Genomic DNA, 21,502 nt, shown 5'->3' with positions numbered 1-21,502 from the left:
AATATAATTTATAGAGCTGACGCATGCTAATAGATATGAATGTACTTTCTCCTGTCCTTATTGATTTAAGTGGGTCCTATATCAAAAGGAATGGATTTTAGGGTCCGGATATGCATTATAGAGTCCATGTTTGATGGAGCTTTTACAAGGATGGATATTAAACTACATTTGCTAGGTTCCATACAGAAGAAAAATGCTTTGTAGAGTTTTGAAAGACTGTTGTGTCACTATGGCAACTCATTCTATAATCATGTGACTATCCCCTTAAGAGTACATAATTTCCTGGTGTTACTGTAGGTCTCTTGAAAAAGCTGCGGTTGTGTGAAACAGCTGTTGAGGCATGGTGATGCACTTGGGAGACGGGGCCCCTCTCAGAGGATTGATGGCACACACATCAAACAATGGATAGTCTGAGGCTGGACTGATATTGGGCGGACCCAATGGTGGTGGTGCAGCTCTGTGGTAGCAGGACCTCATGGACTGGTCGGTAAAGTTTTTACATACTCTCCACGCCCAGGCAGGGCACTGGTTATTACACCTGCCTTACCATGTTTGCTGTCTATATAATAAAGTGTCCATGTGGGCTTCTTTATGTAGGACAGACCACTCGCCAGGTCAGAGATAGAATTAGAGAGCACAAATCGGCAATAAAAACGAAAAAGGTTGATCAAGCTGTTGCGGGCCACTTTGTTGAGATGGGACATGGGATACACCAGCTTAAATTTCAAGTGGTGGACCATGTTCCCTCATTATGGCATGGGGGTGACAGAGCGAAAAGGCTACTCAAGAAGGAAGCCTTTTGGATTCGTCGCCTTGAAACCCTCACGCCTAATGGCCTAAATAGAGAGTATGAGCTACATACTATTTTATGAAAAAAGACATCCAGTTGGTTTTTATAGTATTTTTATTGTTGTATTGTGTTTTTACAGGTAATTGACCTCTGCGCATACTATTGAAGAGAAGCTGAATAGCTTTTTGCCAAGTGGCTACATATAAAATGGATACAAGTATGCTTTATATTATATACAAATTGCTGTTACTTTGTTGCTACTATGTCAATAGATGGCGCTGTTTTTACTTGTTTAAAAGGAAATCTCTGTGACCAGGTGTGTTAGCTTGATACAGAGCCAGAGATGGCTTGAAACATTGCTACTATTGGTCTGTGCCATGTTTGAATAAAGGCCTTTTTATTACATTAAGAAGGTGCTGTTCTCGTCTATATTGAATCTTCTACGGTGTGGGGTGGCCACCATTGAACGTGCACCAGAAACAGTGGAGGAGTTGTGTGCTGACACAGAATCACTCTTTAAATAGTATATCACAATGCTTACAAATTATAGACCTGATGTCTTTATCATTGTCACTAAGCGGTAATAAATACAGTCCAATCCTGGTCCTTTTCCCCCCGACTATAGATTTTAGATCTATTAGACATAGTTACATTGTTACATAGTTAAATCGGGTTGAAAAAAAACAAAGTCCATCAAGTCCAACCCCTCCAAATGAAAACCCAGCATCCATACACACACCCCTCCCTACTTTCACACAAATTATATATACCCATACCTATATTATTAACTATAGAGTATCACAATAGCCTGTGATATTATGTCTGTCCAAAAAATCATCCAAGCCATTCTTAAAGGCATTAACTGAAACAGCCATCGCAACATCACCCTGCAGTGCATTCCACAACCTCACTGTCCTGACTGTGAAGAACCCCCTACGTTGCTTCAAATGAAAGTTCTTTTCTTCTAGTCTGAAGGGGTGGCCTCTGGTACGGTGATCCTCTTTATGGGTAAAAAGGTCCCCTGCTATTTGTCTATAATGTCCTCTAATGTACTTTTTTCCGGAGAAAACAACCCCAACCTTGACAGTCTAACCTCATAATTTAAGTCTTACACACCTCTAACCAGTTTAGTTGCATGTCTCTGCACTCTTTCCAGCTCATTTATATCCCTCTTAAGGAATGGAGTCCAAAACCGCACTGCATACTCCAGATGAGGCCTTACCAGGGACCTATAAAGAGGCATAATTATGTTTTGATCCCTTGAGTTAATGCCCCTTTTTATGCAAGACAGGACTTTATTTGCTTTAGTAGCCGCAGAATGATACTGCCCAGAATTAGACAACTTGTTATCTACAAAAAACCCTAGATCCTTCTCATTTAAGGAAACTCCCAACACATTGCCATTTAGTGTATAACTTGCATTTATTTTATTTTTGCCAAAGTGCATAACCTTGCATTTATCAACATTGAACCTCATTTTCCAGTTTGCTGCCCAGTTTTCCAATTTAAACAAATCACTCTGCAAAGTGGCAGCATCCTGCATGGAACCTATAATTATGCACAATTTAGTATCATCTGCAAAAATAGACACATTACTTTCAATACCCATCTCCAGGTCATTAATAAACAAGTTGAAAAGCAAGGGACCTAGTACAGAGCCCTGTGGTACTCCACTTACAATACTGGTCCAATTAGAAAATGTTCCATTTACCACCACTCTTTGTAGTCTATCTTTTAGCCAGTTTTCTATCCAGGTACTATATTCAAGGCCAACATTCCTTAATTTAACCAGTAACCTTTTGTGTGGCACTGTATCAAATGCTTTAGTAGTCTCGGTAAAAAAACGTATATAATAAAGTATCTCTGTTTTGGGCCAATGCCCACTGATAGGCTTTATGTAAGAAGCGCGATTTATAACTCTGTCCTTAAACCTCTGTTAGAACTTATAGGCCTCCTTAATCTCAAGTACTGACCCTTGGGAATACCTTCAATACATTTAAAAGGATGCATGGATTTTGCATTAAGGAAGCTATTACTCGCTGTTTTTTTTGCGAAATAGATTGGTAGATATCATCCCATGGCTATCAGTAATAAAAATCTTGCCCTGGTGGGGTTCATGGGGGTCGGTAGGGACGCCCGCCGCACTCCAAGTGGGGATGCCCGGCATGAATGTATTCTGCACCGGTTTCCTATGGCACGCGCAGCGTGACTCCTTGTGTTTTAAAGGCACAGGCGCACTGATGTATGATGTCAGCACGCAATGGTGCGAAATTTAAAAGTAGTGATGGGCGAATTTGCGCTGTTTTGCTTTGCCGAAAAATTTGCGAATTTCGCGCGAAATTCGGAAAACGGCGCCGGCGAATTTTTTGCCACAAATTTTCGCAGGCGTTTCACGAATTTATTCGCTGGGGGCAAATCGCGCAAATTTGCTGCGAATTCGCGCCTGGCGAATAAATTCGCCCATCACTATTTAAAAGTACTTAAAGGTACATTTTCTTTTTACACACTGCCCATTATAGGAGTTTGTTCCTGGTGCTATCTGAGCTTTTGCTAATCTGTTTGAACCTGTTTGATTCCTGTTGTGACCCCTGCTTGGCTTTTGACTATTCTGACCTCTGGATCCTGACCCTTGCCTGAATACCGACTACCTCTTCTGCTTAACCCCTCTGATTGACTTCCTGGTTTGACCCTTGCCTGCCTGACTACGTTTATTCTCTGCCTGCCCCGACCCAACCTGATCTGACTACTCTATTGCCTAAAGTCTTGTACCGCAACCTTCGGCCTAAAGACTCTAGCTAACAGTCGTGCCCCTCTGCCTATCCAGAATCTCTAGCCTTGCACCTCTCGTTTAAGTCCTGGTGGCATCCAAGTAGCTGAGGGCTCCTCCCGAGGCCAAAGGCGGGCACACTACAGGTGAAGCACGAGCCGAGACCAGGGTACTTGGCATTTGTTCTGAAGTAATTTTCATGCAAACAGATGCACATCTTTAATTGTGGAAAAATTATCAATTGATTTAGAGGGAACAAAAGAAAGACCCTTTTCGAGTACATTAGTGAGAGTGGGTGTGAGGATTAAATTGTAAAGATTAACTATATGTAAATCGTCCTAATGTGAAGGTGAAAAAGAGTTAATTTTGAATTTACAGGTTTAATGACTCTAAAAAAAACAGCCCCTGTTCTAGGAACTGTGTCTTTGGAGAAATTAAATAGAAAAGGAGCTTTCTGGCTCCTTTCCTCTACAATTTGTGAAGTGACGTGCTCCTTGTGAAAAACAGTGTTCAATTTACGTTTTTCTATAATCCATATGTTTGCGTGTAGTGAAAGAGGAATCAGAACCACTGGTTTCACTCTTAGAGTGTAATTCCCGATCCCTGGGTCCATGTTTTGCCCTTCTATTATATCCCCCTTGGGTTCTCCTGATGTTCCTAGTTCTATCATTGGTGTGATTAGATGTATAACTGTAAGTGTATTTTTATTTTTCCACTGTCATGCCAGGGCCACCTTGCACTGGCATTTTTAAAGTTAATACTGTAATTACATCTGAGACAGTCTGGAGCCACACCATTTGGGCAAGGAAGCTGGGCCAGTCTGTTCTTTGATCGGCTGATCAAAGAACAGAGCTGTGGACCTAGAGCAGCAGGGGGGGATAGCTAGTAGAAAATTATGGATTATAGGAAAGTATCCATATCTCCTGTGTCATAGGATTCACAACCTCATAACTTACATATTGGTTATGAGGAGGTCACATGCTTCCTAACAATACCAAACAGGGCTAGCCTATACCCACCTGTTAGAAGGGCTAGTTCCTGGGGGACTGGAAAGTGGGAACCTATTAGTGTTTGGTATTGTTCTTCTTGCCCACATATGGATCACAGCCTGCCCATGTTTTTATTATAGTATTGGGTACTGGCAAGTACCCATATTATATTAAGGGATATTGGGGAATATTGCCTGAGAGTAGCAAACCCCCTGCAGGGGGTCGTAAATGACATGTTCCTGGGCACTCCTACCTCATGCATAAGGTAATGAGGGGAGTGTCCCAGCAGGAAATAAAAAGGTGACATTCCCAATATCACATAGTCATACAAGGAGGCTCCATTTTTTCAGTGGATTGTATGTCCAGCTTCCAACTCGTGCCTCAGAGGAAATACACTGACAACTTCAAAACTTGGTAAAGTAAGGGTTTTCTTTGTGTTTTTACTCCCTTTTATTTTATTTACTGTATTTGCAACTATGTGTCATCTTTGTAATATCATTTTTATATATATACATATACACATTTAATACGTTAGTCCTTGTGCTCTAAACAAACTCATTGCCCATATGAATGCTTGTGCCTACGTGTATGAACTCTTCGTATGTGTGGAAAGGGAAAGTTGCCTATTTGTATGTTGGATAACTAGTACGGCTAGCAGGAAAGTGTGTTTGAATGTAGATTAACCCTTTGGCTGCTGGAGTGCTTGTTAGACTAGAGGATCTTAACCTTAGTAACTACCATAGGAGAGAGTGTTTGATGTATTGTGTAGTGTGAGTTATTACCTGTTATAGAGGGCAGGGGAATAGTCACATTAGGTTTCTATCGCCTGTTAATGATAGATGGTGGCAGCTAATGAACTTTGTGGGTGTCGGTGTGTTTTTGGGGTGTCTGATGTTAGTCTAACCTGTGTGTAAGGTGATTGAGAGACTGATTGTAACCCCTTGTAGCCAAACCCAAGAGTTAAGTGTGGTTGAGTGAGGCGGTTTTGTGACATCCAGCTTCATTATCAAGTGTCCCTCTCAAATTTATGTTTTTTGTCTGCATAATTTCCACATTTAGTTTTTCCATGAATGTTTTTAAATCAGCATCCAACTTTCAAAATTCATCATTGAGATCATAGTGTTTCAATTGTTCACATAACTGATTTTGTTGTACTTTAATGGACTCTAATTCCTCAATATTATTTTGTTTTAATAAGGCCATAAATTTATAAGAATATTCATTCAACACTTGCTCCCACTGTGTTTCCAAGGGTGTATCCTCAAATGATGGGAAAAGCTGTATACGTAGCCCTCTCAGGACAATTTTGTGTGTCATATATTCCTCTAGGCATATTATGTTCCAAAAAATCTCCAACCTCCTTTGTAATAAGTTTTTACTTTTAACCATCAGGTGGGAGAGTGTGAAATTCCCCATACCTATGGAGGTGGCAGACCCCGAAAAAACCATCTTTGCTAGCTGTACCCATTCTGTTAATTAGTCTTGGTGTACGCACAACTTTCATTCATATTTTACATTTTTTATTTGTTATGTATATGTTGGTAGCTTTTTTCCTTTATTTCCTTTTGATGTAACTTTATTTACAGACGTCCTCAAACTGATGCAGGATGATGTCATGACCCTCCCTTTTCCCACCACTTTGTGTTTAAATATTTGGTTTGTGTTGTTGTAATGCACTTTAAGAAAGGCTAGATTGCTAGCCGAAATGTCAGTCACTAACTATGAGCCCATAAATAATAATGGTTATTTCAATTATCAAAAATTGTTGTTTAAAAAGGCAATATTTATTGACAACCATGCCTCCATTAACAGCTTAAACCAATTTTGTATTCCATCTTGCCAAATAAATATATCTAAATCAATTGCGGGCGTTATAATCAACTGAGTGTTGAACTGCAATAATCAACTATATATCGCCAGAGCACCATTTAAAACCACTACACAGGAATTTTTTCTGGAAAATCGAGATAGGCTTCATTTGACCTTTACAATAATAACTTGGTCTGCCAGCCTGACCAGATAAAAGCTGCACAACTATAGGCTACCATTAAAATAATAAGCGACATTTAATGATTTATTGTGACTACGCCATCTGCCCACCTTGTTTATTACAAGACCTCAGATTTCTGTGACCCTTTGGATTATGCTAATATATGCTTAATATATGCTTAATAATACTATGACATGTTTATGCATATATTTATTTATTGTTGCATGAAGCATATAGTTTGCACATAATTGTGCATGCATTTTCTCACATCTGATTGTATATATCTGATTGTGCAACAAAGCATCCTATTGAAAAGGATCCCTCTCCTCATGTGTACCATCTCATTTTTTTTAATTGGTTTTAGCTGTTAATAGAGGCATGGTTGTGAATAAATATTGCCTTTTTAAACAACAATTTTTGATCAATTAAATAATCTATATTATTTCTGGCCTCATAGTTAGTTGTTGTGTACATATAAACAATTGGTATACTGTATGTAATAAAAGTTGTAAAGGCAAAGCAGTGCAGTATTTAAGATTTTAGGGAAAAGCATGCAGAAAACAACCATATGCGAATAAATGCACACTGTGCAAAGTCCTTAAATGACCCCCCTGACTTTTATTATATTCCCTATGAGAAACAACTTTTCAAGCTTAACTTCATCATACATAGAAGAGTGTAACAATGGTAAATCAAAAATACCCAACATACAAGGTAGAAATGGAACAACTATAAGATCAATACAATGGAACTTAAGCAATGTAAAACATGTCTTTCTAAAAGCAGTAATAATGTAACCCTTCTACACATGTTGGGAAGGAATATTGGAGACATGCTTATCTGTAATGGATTCTGATTTCTGAACATTTGAAAACATAACTGAGCAGTAGAATAAAGCAAGATTAATTGTTAAACTTGGATACCACAAGCCCATCAGAGAGCCTGATATCAAAGGTTCCTATAACCTCTTCATGTATTGAGAAAAATCATGGTACCCCCATGTTTGAGAGGTTCATTTGTCAAATGTAACTGATTAACATAGCCTAGCATTGGTTTCATTCCCACTAGATGCTAGTTCATTGAAGTCTATGAGAAAGATTGCTTCCAAAAAGACACAATCAGGACTATTTTCATGTAGGCAGCTATACTATCCTTTGTGTTCTGTTTTTTGCATTATTGCTAGTGAAAGCTGTGTAAGAGCACAGAGCAATACAAAGGGTACAAAAAGACAGCTCAGATTATATGGTTCTATGAGCAATTTACTAGCTCTTGCTACACCATTTTCTCTAAGAACCTCCCTCTGCCCAATGTAATTAAAAGCCTGCCTACATTTTTTCTGTGGCAATCAATTTAGCCTCTGTCATTTCCCTGGCCCCCATCACAAACTAACTCTTTCCTATATTTATCACAGCTGAGAATAAATAAAACAAAGCAGAACCTGTTATAAGTAGAAAAGAGTTAATGATCTGTGCTCCAGAAAGGGCAAAGGGCCCACTGCTGATCTGGCAGGCCAGTCCAACACTGGTGGGATTGAAGCCCATATTACAATCACTTTATTATTATTATTATTATTATTAACATGTATTTATATAGCGCCAACATATTGCGTAGCACTGTAAACTAAATCACATGAATTATATACATAGACCATATGGAGTTACATACATCACAATCAATACAGGTACAAAAAGTGAGGAAGGCCCTATGCATAGGCATACACTCTAAAGGGAAGGGAGTAATACACAAGGTGTGGAAGAGTAGGCAAGATCGAATTAAGTGGGTGAGAAATGTGGTACTGTATGTGGTGTTGCATTTGATCGTTAAGCAGAGGTAGGCTTCTCGAAAGAAGTGCGTTTTAAGAGATTTCTTGAAAGCAGAAAGGTTGGGAGAAAGTCGGACAGACTGTGGGAGAGAGTTCCAGAGAGTTCCAGAGGAGGGGTGCAGCCCTTGCAAAATCTTGAATGTGAGCATGCGAGGAGGTAATGAGAGAAGAGTTGAGTAGCAGGTCAGTAGAGGAGCGTAGTAAGTGGTTGGGTGAGTATATAGAGGTGAGTTCAGAGATGTAGGGTGGGGCAGAGTTATGAAGTGCTTTGAAAGTCAGTGTCATTAATTTGATTCTGAAAGGTAACGGAAGCCAGTGCAGGGATTGACAGAATGGCGAGGCAGAGGAAGAGGTTGCTGAGGTGTATGAGCCTCGCAGCAGTGTTCATTATGGACTGGAGAGGTGACAGTCTCTGGAGGGGAAGGCCAATTAAAAGAGAGTTACAATAGTCTAGACGTGATATGACAAGAGAGTGAATAACAATTTTGGCAGCATCTTGGGTGATAAATGATCGTATTTTGGATATGTTCCTTAGGTGGAAGTGACATGATTTAATAAGTGACTGGATATGAGGAGTGAATGACAGGGCAGAATCTAGGATAACCCCAAGGCACCGGCCAGGGGAGAGGGTCAAGTTGATTAATTTGCAGAGGGAGGAAGTATAGAGGGAGAATAGTAATGGTCCCAGGACAGAGCCTAGAGGAACTCCAACAGAAAGAGGTAGGGGAGAAGATGCTACTCCATTGTAGGAGACACTGAATAAACAATTGTACGGTGATGTAAGAAGAGAACCAGGACAGGGCTGTGTCACGAAGGCCAAGCGAATGGAGAGACTGGAGGAGGAGAGGGTGATCTACAGTGTCAAATGTGGCTGAGAGATCAAGCAGTATTAGTAGTGCGAAATGATTGTTGGCTTAAGCAGTTAAAAGGTCATTAGTTAGTCGAGTCAGGGCAGTTTCCGTGGAGTGTTGTGGCTTAAAAACAGATTGTAGGGGGTCCAGCGGGTTATTGTCACTGAGGAATGAGGTTAGTCGGTTGTAGACAAGGCGCTCAAGTAATTTAGAGATGAAAGGTAGCAGAGAAATAGGTCAGAGGTTGTCAAGATTGGAGGGATCAAGAGAGGGTTTTTTCAGAATGTGGGTGACAAGAGCATGTTTTAGTTGAGAAGGAAACAGTCCAGTTGGGAGCGAAAGATTAAATAGGTGAGTTAAGGCTTTGATTAGACAAGAATTGGTATTGCGGAGAAGTTTTGAGGGAATGGGATCAAGCAGGCAGGTGGTAAGGTGAGAAGAGGCCAAAAGCTTTGAGACTTCCTCATCAGTGACAGGGGTGAAGGAGCACTGGAGAGACTGGGGAGTGTGGAGGGAGGGTGGTGGAAGTCTAGGGGGGTTGAGTAGTGTAATGTCCCTTCTGATATTGTCAATTTTGTTTTTGAAGTGCTCAGCAATATCTTGAGCAGAGACAGATGTGCATGAAGGGGGTGGAGAAGGGGAAAGGAGAGTGTTAAATGTGGAGAAAAGTTGTGCTGGTTTTTTAGAAAGGGAGTTAATGAGTGAAGTAAAGTATGTTTGTTTGGCTTAGAAGAGGCTGGTGTTATAGGAGCGCAGGGCAGATTTGTAGCTCCAAAAGTCTGATTCTGAACGGGATTTGTGCCAGCAATGCTCAAGTGCACGTGAGTGTCTTTGGAGCACTTTTGTTTGAGCAGTATGCCAAGGTTGAAGTGGTTTGGGTCTAGAACGTTTAGTTTTTATAGGAGCAAGCTCATTTAGGGCAGTGGTGAGAGTACTATAGTAGACAGAGGTAGCCACATTAGGACATGAGATGGCTGAGATATTAGAGTGAAGAGAGTCAAAGGAAGAAGAGAGATGTGACACGTCTACAGCTTGAAAGTCACGGTAAGTACGTGTTTGGGGAATAGCAGGGGGTGAGGAGGGAGTTAGTGAGAGTTGAAATGTAAGCATATTGTGATCAGAGAGGGGAAATAGTGAGTTAGTAAAATTGGTGGTAAATATGAGATCCAGAGAGTTACCATTGGAGTGAGAGGGGGAGTCTGAGCACAAAGATAGGCCTAGGGAGGAGGTTAGTGAAAGAAGTTTAGAGACAGAAGAGTTGTTAATTTTGTTAACGGGTATATTAAAGTCAACTTATATGATGGATGGGATGTTAGACGAAAGAAAGTAAGGAAGCCAGGCAGCAAAGTTGTCCAGAAATTGTGCAGTTGGTCCTGGTGGTCGATATATAACAGCAATGCAGAGTGAAACAGGAGAAAAGAGCCTAATGCAGTGAGCCTCAAATGAGGAGAATGATAGAGAGTGATTTAGATAAACAAATCATGTTCTTTAAAGAGGGCATGCATGAATCTTAGTTATATTAACTCTTCACAAATTCCTGACTCTAAGATGTCAATCAGACCAGTCCCTGAATCATCTTTGCACATAGGGGCATGTTTACTAACATTGGAGATTAATACCACAAGTAATGTTGCCCATAGCAGCCAATCAGGTTTATGTTTGCATAGTTTTGCCTTTAATTATTATTAAAGCATTGGCATTGCCTTTTACAGTGCATCTTCCGAACCTGTTTAACTCTTTACCTGCAAACTCCTTACTTGCTCTAGAACTGCGGCACTAACATGAATACTACCACAGTCATTTTTCTATAAAGAATATGGGATTAATTAATTAACGTTTAGAGTTTTTCTCAGTTTTGTGTGTTTACATTTTTCTTCTAGTTTTTTTGCAGGCAAATATATGGAATTCAAGATTACAAAATTCAAAGTGCAAAAAAATTGTAAAAATTACTTTGGAGTTGTCCTAGCAAAATTAATGTGATTTTTTTAAAGCACGTTTTTAGTGATTTTTTAAAGATGGACTCATCAAAAAGGATAAGTATAATTTGATTGCAATGTGTTTAAAGTTTTTTTTAACATTTTTACGTGATCGAGTTTTTGAGATTTGATTAATTTAAAAAAAAAGTTTGATGGGTTTTCCAGGTCTTTCAAATTAAAAAAAAAAAAATAGAAAATTTAAATTTTGATAAATAGGTCCCTATGTGTTTGACAGTAAAATGGTTAATACCACATTTTTGGTAAAAGGCGGCAATTTGTTTAAATTGAGTGGGTAATTAGAAAACATGATCTGCTCAAACAAGGATTTAGGTCAAAGGCTTGTAAAAGGCTGATTAATAAATAATGTTACAGATGTAAATTTTTAACAAATGTTCAAGACCAAAATGAAAGCAATGCACCAAAGCAAGGGGTAAATTCGCCAGCGACGGCTTCGCAGGCAGCGCAACACTTCGCCAGGTGAAAATTTGCTCAGACAACGCTAATTTGCTAAAATGCAAAGCTGCGTCCAGGGCGCCGAACGCAGAAGAATTTTTGCTAGCGTTACTTTGGCAATCAAAGCGAAGATGCGCTAGCGTTCAATTATGCCTATCGCAACTTCGTTAGAGTCTTCGCTCAGGCTAATTTGCAAATGGTGGGAAATTATAAAGTTGAATGGACGTATAAGTCCAGGAAAACTTAATGATGAAAATAGAGTTGTTATAATGCCCTGCACATGAGCCCACTGTATGGTTTATGTTACATATGTTAGAAAATGCATGGGGGACCCGGTTACCCAAAAAAACATTTTAAGGACTTTTGCAGGCTATCACTCTGAAAAAAGGAAAAGACACCAGCGTTATTTTTCCACTAAAAAATATGATGTAAGTAACGGAAGAATGAGGAAGATCTATGTACTCCATTGCACTTCGCCTGGTCTGAGCTGGCAAGGCAAGTCTGGCAAAAGAGGTATCGTTCAGTAAAATCAGTATCTTAGTGAATTTGCGGAGTAACGTCCATTCGCCAGAGCAAAAATTTGCCTGGTAATAGAGTGCGAATGAGCGCTAGCATCTGTCTCTTTCGCTAGCGAAGTTATGCCTGTGCCCGTCAGTAAATCGCCGAAGAGCCTAAAAACAGTAATCCTGGTGAATCGTTGCCAGCGCTAGTCATTTTGCCCTTTAGTAAATTTACCCATAAGAGTTATCAATCAGTCTCCAGGAAAAGGAAAGTGTGATGAGAGTAAATATTATAAGAACTTTAACTACAATGCAAATTATGAACTGCATGATTAGATTCATCATATGATCTCAAACTTGTATATGTACCTTCCGAATATGCTGAGTGAGTCAAAATGGTTTATATGTGTAACCCTTTCCTAGCACTATCATCAGAGCAGGATTTGACTCCAATATACTTCAAGCACTTACTGCTGGTGCTGGTAGTTGGTCTAACCTGGGAACCCACCTTGATATAAAATAAAAAACCTGGTACAAGTATGGGATCTGTTTTCCGAAAACTTGTTATCCAAATTATGGGAAGGTCATCTTCCATAGACTATTTTAATTAAAAAAATTGAATGATTTCCTTTTTCTCTGTAATAATAAAACAGTACATAGTACTTGATTCCAAATAATTAATAATTATTTTTTACTGGGGCAAAACAAGCCTATTAGATTTATTTAATGTTTAAATTATTTTTTAGTAGACATAGTTTGCAGATCCAAATTATGGAAATATCCCTTATCTGGAAAACCCCAGGTGGATAACAGGTTTAATACCTGTACATATAATAAGGGGCAGATTTATCAAAGGTCGAGGTGAATTTTCGAAAGAATAAAATTAGAATTTCAAGCTATTTTTTTGTGTATTTCAACTAAGGAATAGTCCAAATTTGATTTAAATTTGAAAAAAATTAGAAAATGAGAATATCGGAATTTATCATGTACTGTCTCTTTAAAAATTCAACTTTGACTATTAGCCATCTAAAACCTGACGAATTGCTGTTTTAGCCTATGGGGGACCTCGTAGAACCTCTTTGGAGTCAATTGGTGGACTTTGAAAAATCTAAGTGCGCTATTCCTTCGATTCATATGATTCAAATTCAGCCAAATACGGACCTATTCATTTAAAAAAGGACCAATTCAACCAAAAAAAACTTCAACTTAATTTCACTTGGTCTTTTTGAATTCGAATTTCGAAGTATTTTCAGTTTAACCCTTGATAAATATGCCCCTGAGTGTCTGGACCTATTCGGGTTCCAAGGGAAACACCAAAAAAAGTCCCTTAGGAATATATTTACAAAACTTTGTGGCAATAACAATATGAATAAGAACAATAAATAATAAGTTAATGGTCATGTAATACTAATACAATATCTACAATAACTGGCCTATCTGGTTAAAATAGCATTGACTGTTCAACTGACAAACAATACTGTATAATGTCCTTTTCCAAGACCTCTTTTAGGTAGTAGTATCCTCCTAACAGTACCTACTGGCTGGTCCAACATACAGGGCAGGTTTAGAGCTCCAGCCTCCTTAAGAACAGCTTCCTGTCTAAATAGTCACTCTTCAAAATGTCTTCAATTGGTCCCTTATAACCACTGACAGGACCTGCTTTTTGTAGGATTCTAAATCCAGGCTTCTCTTGATTCTCACCAGGCGTGCAGCTAGCTAGTGATGGGCGAATTTATTCACCAGGCGCGAATTCGCTGCGAATTTGCGCGATTCGCCATCAGCGAATAAATTCGCGAAACGCCAGCGAAAATTCGCGGCAAAAATTCGCCGGCGTCAAATGTTTTTTTTCCGAAAAAAACGGATGCCAGCGCGATTTCGCAAATTCGCCCATCACTACAGCTAGCATAACATAGTATGTGGCCGGTATTATTTACTGTGTATTCTGCTAAATTTTTGTTCTGTCTTTCTATACTCCATGTTATTACCACTCATCATGCTTTAGATTTCTCTGTTATCACCCAGAAGACTTATCACTTTTAATTATGATAGTATTTTCAATGGTAGCTTACTCGAACTCAGTGTTATCTAATGCACCTTCCACTGCTGGAAACACGATGAATGGAATTCTGTAATTTTTCTGTAATGGTTTTGTTTTAATACCAAAAAAAAACCCTACACAAATTTTGAGAGGACTGCTGTTTCCATTCTCACCTAAAATTCTAATGAAAACAATAATTATCTCCGTCAATATATGCTTGAAGTCTGCATTTTTACCATATTTTGTCTGTAATTTTCTACAAGAATAGACATGAATTGTGCATGCTTTTTTCTACCTTGTAATTTTCATTTCCTATAGTTAAAATTTTTAACTGTCAGTGAATGTGTTGTGTGGAAAGAAACTATAATTTCTAATTACAATTTATTATATCACCTGAATAACATATACACTAGTAGAGAATCTCTCACTTACTGTAGCTTGACCTTTTTTTATCACTTCCTTAAATGTTTACTGTATTTATTATTTGCACTAGTCCAAGCATTCTTTATATGTGCTTTAGTCACACTCCTCATTCCTTCTAATTCACCAACATTCTTATTTAGAGGGCCAGTATCATTCTCCCCTATCTAATGAGAGCTTACAGTACAAAACTGCATTGCATTTATCAGATAAGGCATTACCTGCAATTTACTGTATAAAGATGAAGAATTACCTTCTCCTCCCATGGATCTATACCACGTATAATACAGGACAATACCTTTTTGGTCCTTCCTGCAGCTGTCAAACTTTGCTTGTTTATTATTCACAAATACTCCATCAAGGATGTGTCTAATTTAATTCAATTTTTGTTATAAGTTGCTTGCATATTTTTTAATTTTTTTATCCCAAATAGATAACCTTATATGTATCAACATTGAATCTAATTTGGCACTTAGCTGAACAATCTACCAGTTTGTCCAGATCTCCCTGCAAATATGCCATATCCTGAATGCAATTAATTAGCCTGCATACACATGTGTCATCTGCAAACACATTACATACAATGCTTTCCCTAAGTCATTAATGAACAAATGAAATAAAAGTGAGCCCCATACAGAACCCTGCTGCACCCCAGTAAGAACCCTTCTCCAAGGAGAGAAATGTTCCATTGACAACCACCTACTGGACATAATCCTTAAACCACTTTTCTATTCATGTACAAACAACATGACTTATACCAACAGACCTTAGCTTAAAAAGCAAACATCTATATTTCAATCCTATCTCTGCCCTAACCTTCTACTTTCATGAGACCTTTCTTGAGATCTGGCAGCAAATAATATCATCATAAATCAAGGTTCTGTGTTATCAAATATCACCAAGGTTATTGTCTTTAACAGTGTATTACCCATTCCATGCCATTGGTATCCGTCCACTTGTATAGACAAAGATGAAGAGAATTAGACATGGAAGAAAACAATTTAGCAGCTTGAAGGAGACAATCTGAGATCAGAATAAAGTTTTTTTTATACACTTTTGACATTATTACTCTTGCATGTGCCCTTTAGATCAATCTCCTTCATGAATCTTTCGATAGTTTTTGTAAAGTGGTACCATTAAATGTAGGGATTATCTGCCCTGGAAAAATCCAACATTTCATTAATCAATAATGAAAATTCTTTAAGCCTCTGCTACCATATATAGTATAGTGATTATTCAGTATGTCATTTAAAATATTGAATATTTGTCTACAGCCATAAATAATAAAGCATTTTCTTTTAAAGAAGAAACACCACTAACATTAGACAATGTTCTTGTAGAAGATAAATTGACAAATCTTCCCATTACAATATTTTCTGTCATTTGAAGAAACCAGACAGACGTCAGCTACATGTCAAAATGTACAGTTACAAGAGATACATCTTCCCAGCATTGATACCTGCTATATGGTGCTTGATAAATACATTAAGAAAGAATTTATCCATGCCAAAACAAGGACTACCCCTGTCAAAACATACTTTGTTCAGTTTTGAGAGATGAAAAAGACGACTTCTTTTCCTGTCTCATTATCTTAACCTAATCAGCTTGTGAAAGAAGCTTACAATTCATATAATTCTTTTTTTTACAACTAACTGCTTATCTTCAGTGTTATTGATTACTTCAGTGCATTTGTTTTGTTAGGATCTTTCGGTTACAATAATACTAAGAAATGTATTTTAAGATTTTTTTAGGGCGAATGCTCTTGGGAGGTGGTCAATTTTCGGGTTGCTAATTTATTGCTTGGCTCAATATACATTGTTTGCCAAAGGCAGTGCCATATCCAATTCTATGACTGAAATATTCCCTTGCTAAACTTATTTCTGAATACAATTTTACTCAGCATTTCTATTAGGTTTTAATGTAATTATTCATTTAAAGACATGCTGTAGACAGAGTGAAAATGTTTACTTTAAAATAAACTGTAAACGTTATTTCCACCTTTCATGCTTTTATGGAAAAACTCCATGTGCTCATCCACAAATTAATTTTCATTTATGTACATAGGAGCGCTAACACTGAACCTTTCACACAAAATGCTTATTACCATTTAAACACTGCTGCTTGGAGAAAATTATATTAGTCTATCTACAGGTATCTCTGACTCATACAAACTATTTTTCAGCCTACCTTACTGTGTTATACAATCATTCTTTACCTTGTTCCATTGTGAAATGATGGTCCTGGGAAATGCAGTCCCATGATTTTGCATAGAACCTTTCCACCACCCACTTTGGAAAGCATATGAATTTCAAATCCCAGAATCCATCATTTCACAATGGAACAAGATAAGCAATGGGTTCCATGCCACAGTAAGGCTTATGAGGGATGGGAAATGGTTTGTAGGAGGCTAATGCCACGGTGGCTGAAATTGGCCTACTGAAATATGCAGGTTGAGACACAGCCCCTATGCAGGCATTAGCCTCCTGCTCTGGCCCTGCACATATCATACTATTCAATTAAATCTCACACAGTTTAACGTCAAAATACTGTAGTATAGTGTGTTCAGTTTTTTATACATATTTACCTGGGTATAGTACCATTCTTTGACTAAGTATAATTTCTTTACATTTAAGCAGTCAGACCCAAACTTTCATCAGCCCCACAAAATAATGTGGTTTTGTATGTGTCTATATGTTCATCCTATGCCTGGGAAAAAAGTGTCAGTTTCTGAATAAAGGAATATATTTTCATCCCAAAAATTTACCATTTTTAAATGATTTTTCGATAAGCTTGCTGCACTTGTAAAAAACCACACTATTAATAGAAAAAGTGTCTAGAAGTCACTGAACAATCAGAATACAGAGGTGTCTCTATATACATTGGTGTTAGATTCATTTATGGGCAACAATATAAAAACACATTAACCGAAGGTCAGTAAAATTAATTATGGGGTTAAAGGACTTGAGTTGTAAAGAAGATCAAGGGATGTGAGGTCTTCCCTTGTGACTAAAGTAAATAAGACATAAATAGCAGAAAAGAAAGGCATTTTTTACAATAAGAACAATAAGAAGTTGTTTTATTCCTTGCTAGGGGAAATTGTAGCTTCTAATTCAAAGATATTGATCAAGGGACATTTGAGTGCCTTGTTGAAATCTTGTTTTTTTTTGGTGAGGGAAACTAAATGGACTTATGGATCAATTCCTTTCTTCCCCTTCCCCCTCTAGATCATTGTTGGTGCATTCATTTATACAATCTATCATGTATTTTCATGTTTTTATTTACATACAGCAGTGCTGTCCAACCGGCGGCCACCCCCCCCCCCGTGTGGCCCCCACATGAAAGTCTGTCTGCCGTGTCTGCTTACCATGTTTCAGCTTTAAAAGCTATCACTACAGAAATTAACTGGCCTTTACATTGTATATACCTCAAATTTAGACTATAAGCTCATGCATTGTTCACACATGTAATCCCCCGTGCTCTGCCTGCCCTTTGCTCCATGTGTGTGCCGTACTCTGCCTGCCCTATGCTCCCTGGGTGTGGCATACTATTCCGGTCCTATGCTCCTTGTGGGTGCCATACTCTGCCTGTCCTATGCTCCCTGTAATAGTATCTGGTGGTCTGCTGCCACTCATCACTGATCCTGTGTGCTGCTTCTGGGCTCGCACATCGTTTGGCTAAACTCTTTGTGTGCGCCACATAAAGTCATTGTGGAAAATTCAAATATTTAAAGGCGCAAATGACCCATTTCCATTGCTCAACATAAAGATATATTCCTGTAGTTCCTGGGTGTGCTTCACTGTCTGATTCGTGTTTCTGACTCTTGCCTGTTCCTGACTTTGCCATCCTGCTGCCTGTACCGACCTCTGCCTGTATTTGACTACTCTTTGGATTCAGATTTTTGTACCGCACTATTGTTTGGTTTGACCTTGGCCTGTGACCTTGACTACTCTCTGTCTTATGATTTGGTGCTGCATTGCTCATCTGGTCCTGACCATGCCTGCTTCACATCTCGCTGACTGCTCCCAAATCCTTTCAGCATACGTTTGGTTCCCTAGCCTGCTCAGAACTCTCTCCCTGGTCCTCTCATATTAAGTTCTGGCCACATCTGAGTAGCCCTTGGCTCCTCCCGAAGCCAAAGGCAGCTGCTATAGGCAGAAGAGTGAGCCAAGACAGGGTCCTTGGTGTTAGGGAGTGTAAGGTATCACAAACTCAGAACTGTGTGTGTGCCATACTCTGCCTGTCCTATGCTCCCTGTGTGAGCCATAATCTGCCTGTGTGTGCCCTGCTTTGCCTGTGGACACATTTTACCTGCAGCTGGCTGGAAAAAAAATAGTTGCTGATTGTTTGCTATGTGTTACTGCCTAGGTGCAAATGTGTAAAGTGTTCATAGATATGCTCAATTATGTGTAGCCCACAAATCTGTACATAGAGCTTTTTCATACAGTTATTTATTTTTTGTGCTTCAATTATTTGTTTTATCTCCAGAGGTGGATCAGGGACACATTGCATTTTTCTCTTATTTTGGAGGCCTTTTCTGCAGTTAGAGGTTAAATATTTTAACATAAACACAAGAAAGAAAAAGTAATCTCAGATCCTTTAATAATTGTTTTCAGCATTTTAAGGTACTGTCAGGTTTGAGTATGTAGTAAAAAAATGTTTTTGTAGTAGGATTAAAATTGTTCAAGTTGTTTTCCTGTTTTTCAGACCAATCCATTTCCAGGTAACTTGTTTCAGTCTCTTATGCCAGTGCCAGATGCTCTTATGTTGGCAGATGGTTTTCCACTTGGAAATGAATTATGCCATCCTTGGTGGAAGAAATAATATAATAATAATAATAATATAATAGTTATGCTACCTCTTAGTTACAACTTTGCTTGTAGAGCCCCATATATAGATATAGAATGATTATGTAGGCTGCAAATAATTACCTCTGTTATGTGGCAGTGTTGGAGTAATTTGTAAGATTATATCTGGTTTTGGGTAGGACTACTACTGAAAAATGCCTTACCCTTTAAACAAAACAGGGATTGTTTGTCCATATATTGCAATATATTTAAGATGGCCAACTACGTCAAATTCATCCCATATCTGGCCAGTCATATGCTCAATTTTCATCTGATTCATTAAGAATTCGATTGCTTCATTATACATTTTACAAAGGGACTAAGTTTTACCTGCAACTTACTTGCTGCTTTCAAAGTAAAACTCCCAAACTTGGCTGCTCTTTTATTAGACACCAGTGGGATCACCTGACTATAGCTGCTGGGAAGGGTGGGAGCTACAACATGGAGCTGGTCACTCAGATGAAAATTGAGCATAGGACTGGCCAGATATGGGATGACTTTGATGTAGTTGGCCATCTTAAATATATTGCAATATATGGACAAACAATCCCTGTTTTGTTTAAAGGGTTAGGCATTTTTTCAGTAGCAGTATGCACAAAATGTCTCTGTCTTAAATATATTGATAATGGGTTGAGTGCAGAGTTTTTTAAACTTGAATTTTGGAAATATTTCAAATAAAAAAATAAAAGGCAGTTTAAACCTGGTGAGCTTTTATATCAAGTCCATGGGATGGGTATTTTCACCATATAAGCTACTATATTTCAAGTTTTTTTATATTGAGATTTTGTAATGCTTGGTATCCCAAACCCAGAACAAACCCCAAGGTCCCGGTCGTGGCTCAGTCTTCCACCTGTAGCAGCTGCCTTTGGCGAGCCCTCAGCTGCTCAGATGCCTCCAGGTCTTAGTATGAGAGGACCAGGGGGAGAGTTCTGGGCAAGCAAGGGAACTGCACGTGGTAGGAATGGAAGGCAAGAAGCATGGTCAAGGGATGGGCCGAGTCAATAACAAGGATCAGACAATTTAAGGTACCAAATCAGGAACAGAAGAGTAGTTAAGGTCACAGGCCAGGGTCAGGATAGGCAGCAACACACCAGAGTCAATCAGGCAGAAGGTCAAACATAGATATCAATAATAAGTGCACCTAGGAACTAGTAAACAGAACCTATATTAAGCAATGATTCAGTGCATGGCAGGGGTGATTTTAGGCAGCCTAATGGCTTGTACTTATCACATGGGACGAGATGAACCAGATAGATAGCTGAACAAAGCCATGCCCTATTTGCAGTTACACGTATAGCAATGTGAGTGAACCAGGGCTAAAGCTATCTGCTCACATAGAGCATTAAAGTGATACTGACACTAAAAAAACTACTTTTTAAAATATGAAAGTATATTAAAGGAACAGTTCAGTGTGAAAATAAAAACTGGGTAAATAGATAGGCTGTGCAAAATAAAAAATGTTTGTAATATAGTTAGTTAATGATGACAAAGTAATTTCATGGTTGAAGTACATTAGTTATCCAAGTTAATGAAAAGGGGGGACTGAATGAAGCTGGGCGAAAAAAATTAGTTGTGTTGAAGCAATTTTTTAATGAAAAACCTCCAGCAAAATTGTAGTTTTATAAATTAGCAAAGAATAATCTGCAACATCTTCAAAGTTTGGCCAATTTTCAGACTATGCTGCTTTCAAAATATGCTGCTATAACTTGCAGTATCAAAAAATCAAAATCCCAATACGCCATTAAGAGCAAACATTTTTGGTGATATTCAACTGGTTAAATTACAGAGGTCCACTACCCATGAACGAATATTCTTGTGTAATGAAAGAAATTTCAATTCTAATTTCATTATGCATTTATTATATATTTCCAGTGGTTGTAAAGTTTTTTGTAAATGTAATTGCAACGTAAAGCTGTGTTTTTTATCCATTTTTGAACTCCTGCTCTTAAAGTTACGTTAACAGGAGTCAGATTTCCTCTAGGTTGTTTAATTAGCTTTTATCAGCTGATATGGAACATTGAGAGACAGGAATGCAGAAAATACTATTTACTATATTCTACCA

This window comes from Xenopus laevis, chromosome 7L, assembly GCF_017654675.1.
Source record: "Xenopus laevis strain J_2021 chromosome 7L, Xenopus_laevis_v10.1, whole genome shotgun sequence".
Classification (NCBI taxonomy): Eukaryota; Metazoa; Chordata; class Amphibia; order Anura; family Pipidae; genus Xenopus; species Xenopus laevis.
The sequence above is the reverse complement of the archived record's forward strand: the minus strand, read 5'-3'. Positions refer to the sequence as shown.